This window comes from Colias philodice, chromosome 11 (assembly GCF_061535455.1).
Source record: "Colias philodice isolate Cphi_HAF_F1 chromosome 11, ilColPhil1 Martin Lab GWU primary, whole genome shotgun sequence".
Lineage (NCBI taxonomy): Eukaryota > Metazoa > Arthropoda > Insecta > Lepidoptera > Pieridae > Colias > Colias philodice.
The window spans coordinates 3,786,765-3,792,764 of record NC_143096.1 but is presented as its reverse complement, the minus strand read 5'-3'; the positions used below and the strand labels follow the sequence as shown (position 1 = coordinate 3,792,764).

At 28.1% G+C, this 6,000-nt stretch overlaps 1 protein-coding gene across 2 annotated transcripts in view; it reads left to right on the top strand.

The window, feature by feature from the left end:
* The first annotated feature begins 1,118 nt into the window (after nt 1–1,118).
* Nucleotides 1,119–6,000, top strand: part of LOC149484448 (GATA-binding factor C-like) — an 84,699-nt gene continuing 79,817 nt past the window's right edge. For both annotated transcript variants that reach the window (XM_089700641.1, XM_089700640.1), the window contains exon 1: nt 1,119–1,414. The gene's annotated coding sequence lies outside the window, so the exon portion shown is untranslated. The remainder of the gene's footprint in view (nt 1,415–6,000) is intronic.

Genomic DNA, 6,000 nt, shown 5'->3' with positions numbered 1-6,000 from the left:
TAATTAAATAAAGATTTTAACTACATAAATATACCTAGGTAGATATTTTTCCCGACAAGAAATTAAAATTCTAGGATAGATAAACATGAAATTTATTCAAATAGTTGAATTAAAATTATGTTTTATTATCTAGGTAGATTTAAATTACATACTTTTATCCTACCTATAGCTGTACATAGTTACCTACTCCTAAACAACGTTTATAGAAAAACATAAAACCCCACACACAAAAATAACATCAATTATAGGGTATTTTTAAAACAAATAAAATATCTCTACATTACCTACCTATCTAATAAATAAATTGTTAAATAATATAGAGACATCTACTTTTAAATTTCGGTATTATTGCAATTATAGCCTATCCATCTACCTATAGTTACGAAATAAAATTATACTTAAATTTATTCATTAACATAAAAAAATCATATTAAAATATTTCTATTGAAATATAATTATGGATACCATTAGGTAAATCTACAATAACATTTTTATAATATGACTTAGGTATTTAAAGCTTATTATACAGACAATTATTGGATTATCACTTTCTTATTTTAACCCTATATGTAGGTTTTTACTAGGTACATAGGTAGAGTTGAGATGCATAATTAATAATGTAGAGCTATTAAAGCATTTTTATAATGCAATACAATTTTAATTAATATAACTGTATGATTTAATACATTTTGATTGAAGTTGATTTATTTATGACGTATTGAACAACAAGTTAAAAACAACATGAAAGTTCTATCAAAACCAAGCCATGGGTGAAGTGTAAACATTTGAAAACATACATTCGTACAACATTAATTACACAACTATAACATTAGTGAATTATGGGCGATCAATCTCAACAAATTGCAATTGTAAAGTCAAATATGTGAAATGCAAAAAACGCCATCGCACTCCCGCCATCCATCAAAGCGCGAAAGCGACTGACGCTGCGCACACAGCGACAATCTCCCGCCCAAAAAGAGAAAAAGAAAATTTAAAAGTGTACACTCCCATCGGCCCGCCTTCGCCGGCCGCCTGTGAGCCGCAGCCAATCCTGAGCGGCTGCGCTCAAGCGTCGCTCGCGACCGCCGACTCGCTCCGAGCGACTCCGACTCGCGCTCACAACAAAAAATCATACGACTGGTTTAGTGTCGGGTTGCGTCCCATCGATGCCGCTTCGCGTATCGCGCTCACTCGAATAACGGCGCGCCTGCGCAATATGGACTAAATATCATCCAAAACATCGTTCCAATCTCATTCCTAAATTCATTTACACAAGTGACCTGTGATATTGCATCAAAATGAACCTGCGGACGGAATGGAGCGCATTTCAGTGTTGTTTATCAGGCCAGCGTTATTTGTGATTAGTGATAGTGATCGACAATTAAGTGATACCCAGCTGATAGGGACATTTTAGGTATGTATTATAGTATTTATAGAATTCAATACAAACGGTCTTTAGATTAGATTATACTATCTAGAGCTGGTAGAGATTGACAAGAAAAATAAAATCTCTACCCCTTAATAAATTGCTTCAAAACTTATTAAAAGTGCTCAAAGTAGAGCAGTAAAAATTTTGTTATTAAGATTAGGTATATTATAATTCATAATATTATGTAAATAAATATTACAATAAAAGTAGAGTCAAGACAGGCAATAAATCTAAGGTAGAGCTGCATACATCAATTGCTCTATTGGACATATTTTCTTATATGAATACTAAATACAACATCATACCATGTAAAATGATTAAAAATTATTATAATTATATAAATATCATAAAAAACATCTTTATTATTAATGAAAACGATCATAAAGTGATTATTCATTGTAAATTGTGTTAAATATCTCTATCCGACGGCATTTAACGGTAGCATGTAAACAAACATAGGACTCATATTAATATTATACACATAATATGAGCTATTTTATTTTCTATAGGTACATATATAAATTATCCAATTGTTTGATATCTTAATAGTCAGTTTAATTCCTTAATTATTAAATGTGTACATAATACCTACATATTAAGTTACCTATAGATAGGTACATGTGTAGGTATCTAGTTACCTACTCATCAATTTTTATTATTATTTCACATTGAATTTAAAAAAAATATTTTTAAATAGATTAATTAAATTCATTATAGATAACCACCCAGTGTGTTTAACACTATAGGTGTTGTTTTATATAAATAAAAATATTTAAATAAAAATCATAATTTATAGCCAAATTAATGTTTTACTTTTTATCTACTAGAGCGAGCTAAATATAAAATTACGATTATTAATTGAAAATAATAAAAACAAAAAAGGCACTTACAATGCAAATATATTATCGGTTAAATTATCTGAAAGTAGGTAAGTACCGTACTTATAGGAAAAAATAAAATAAATAATTCATACCTAGATCTATAAATGCTTAAATTAATACCTCAGTTTAAGTAATTAAACAAAAATGATATTATAATTTTATTGATTTGTTTTTTATTTTTTGTATTTTGTAGAACTTAAAAAGATAAACTGGAATTACAGCTTCAGGTATATTAGGCAATCATTTAAAATTTAATCATAGCTAGATCAAATATATTCACGCAGATATTTTAATTTAGTAGGTATTTATTAGGTTGTGAGAAAAACTAAAATTTATTATGCAATGACATTTACAATGTAGGTAATACATTAGCCCGATGATTTTTTAACATTAATGTGCTAAATCTGATGAAAAGAATATTAATAGATAGATTTATTTTTTGTTATATTTAAATGAAAATAAGGTAGACTTTATCGTTAGTAATAATATTTAAATTTATTAAGATAAACATCTTGAGCTGAATTTAAATAATATTTTTATGAATTCTAATGTTGTCAACATGTTATTGCTTATTTTCATAATTTATATGAATTGCATAAGCAGTTGTTCTTTGCAGCATTATTATTTATAATAAATTGAGGGTATTTATATATTACATTTTTACATTATAAAGGACTATTGGTAGTTGATAGATACATAGTAACAAGTAACAACGCTAAACTTAATATGAAGTTATGAGTAGCTGTGTAAAAAAAACTTGCATTGCAAAAAATATAATGTGTAGGATGGTAGGTAATAACAGTCTGAATTTATTTTGTAATACAGCTACCCAAATATATTTTTTACATATGACATTAGGTTTTTTAAGATATCATTGAGAATTGAGATGTTTTATAACAATATATCAATATAATAATATACAACACATGTAACAGCAAAGATTATTGAACCTAAAAAAGCGTGTATGCATCGTTCATGTACACGGAGCAGGTTTGTAAACAAAAACTTATGTATTCCGACTAGTAATACGAATAAATACGAAAGCACAAATCAATGTCAATGTCAGATCACTGTTTTCGTTCTGAAGCCCTGCGTTTTCGGACGTTACGATTGGCCGCCATGACAGTTCGCGTTCGAAATTTGAATGCGGCCGATGCGCAAACGACGATTAGCATTCGATAAGATTACACATGTGTGCGTTACGTGTGTTGAGATTTCCGCTGGAGATACCTATGTAGTGGATATCCTGTAGGCTATTCTCAAATAATAGACTCAAACTCAAACATTTATTTATTAAATAAAACTTCTTCTAGAAGCACTTTTGAATCGTCATTACATATTTTCAACATTTACCACCGATTCGGAAAGCAGTTTCTATGGAGAAAAACAGGCAAGAAACTCCATAGTTGCTCTATCATGTCAGTACCTATTACAATTTAATTTTACAAAATATGCAACTATATATGTAGCTTCTCCATCGAACGACTACAATTTAATAGGTATGTTGATAAAGCCATGAAAAGCAAAAAGCGCATACCGAAGTACCTACATAGTTAACGGTGAAGTTACTATAAAAATACATTTAATTAGGTACCCTTTCTGCATTGTAACCTTGGCTAGATCGTTTTGCGAGTTCGCGCCTGCAGCAAATTATGATATTTAGGTAACCTATTGCTATCTAAATGTTATAATGCTTCTGGCTGTTAAATGAGTTGCTAAACTGCGAAATATACACTTAAATAATAATTTAATAATATGCGATCAAATGTCGTAGGAATCTGTAAAAATAAAAAGCTAGATATAATAACAATAGAGCCATAACAATAACATTTTATTTTCATATTATAAATGCAAATAATTTTATTCTTGTACAGAAATAACTTAAGTAAGTATGCATCTAGGTATAGGTATGCAAAAATAAAATACCTAAGTAGATCTATATTTAGACAAAATTGTCAGTTCAATATTATAAATCTTTAAATGCCAATGAAAATTAGGTTTTTGTCATCGTTGTATGAATTAAAAATAAAATTTATAGGGTAATAATGTGGTTAATTTAAATAACGACTATTGACCGCCCGCGGTTGTACATGTACTAATTAATTGTTTATTAGTGTTATGACAGCACACAGCTTCCGATCTTCAAAGAAAGCCTACAAGAAACAAAAACGACATCAATTTTATAATAATTTGTTTTTTAGGAGTTTGGAGGAAGAATAGTGGCTTATTCTGGTAACACTAAACATAACTGTTTTATGTACCTACATGTAATTATTAACATGTAATAAATGAACCTAGATTTTCTATTTTAAAGACTAATGAATAATAGTGCATGTCTGTTGTCAATAGGGTTTTACAAAACAGTTTGAAAAAATATATTTAAAATAAAAATAGAAGCAGCAATAAAAAGCACATAAATGTAGAGTTACATTAAATACCTATACGTTACAAATATTTATATGGCTTACCAATTACCAAATAATTGCATTTTTTTAAATTAGGTAATCGTAATTACATTCCAATTTGTAAACATATTACGGTAATTACTTAACTCCAAAATTTATAACAATCTTACACAAATAATTAGATGCAATATTTATTCATGTTTTTGTGGTCTCATGGTCCATTTTGGTCGATTTAAGATTGTGGTAATCTTTATAGCTTTGTCAAACTGTTGTACACATGGGCCTAACAGGTCCAATCAATTTATTTAATTGGAAACTCGATAATAAGCGGCACTTTGATAATGTTTCTATTAAGTAATTAATATTTGTTAGAACACTTTTTGACTGATGAACAGAAATATTTTTGTTGAGTAAGAGTTAATTTTTGAAAACGGTAGCAAAAGTACCTACATGATGGCATAGTGTTTTTTAATAGTTTTTTTTTTGTTTAATGCATTTGCATTTTAATAGAGTTTTATTTAGTTGAACTCAATCTGTATTTTCAGAAGTTAATTTATATTATTAAAAGATAGCAGAAGACAAAGAAAATCCTAATTTATCCTTTCGCATTTTCTTTAAAATGTAGAGAGAGATTGTTATATTTTTTACAATTTTTAGTTTATTTCTAATTGATTTAATGCAAAAATAATTATTTGATTCAACAGTTAATAAATACTATATGAAAATAAATAACGATGTGGCAATGTGATATGAAACCTTATCAGAGATATGGAGTTATGTTCTGTGATTTATAGCATAAATGTTCTTGATAGTGTTCAATTTGAGATTACGCTTATCTATCGTGTTTGTTAATTTTTTTTTGGAACTTTATAGTTGAGGGATTTTTTTTGGCTAAAGTAGGTTTAATTGTATATTGTTTGTTGATTGTTCTAAGAGTAAGTAATACCTAATTTAATGAATAGGTAGGTTTGTAGGTACTTACTGTTGCATTTTGACTGAGTTTTCAATCTCTATTTTTTTTTCTTTAAAGAAGAGTAATTCTGTGTTTTTGAAGAAATGTAGAGTAGGTAGCTTAAAGTTTTAATTTATTTATAAAACAGGGATATGTCGTAAAATAATACATGAATTTACATATAGTCACAGAATTAAAAAAAAATTGAGGAAAATTTTTATTTTAGCCGTATTAGGTTTAAATTACCGAATATTTTATAGATTTATATGCATATTCTAGTGAATTTAACACCCCACAAATCCGTGTCATAAATATTTATTCGTCTGGTTTTCA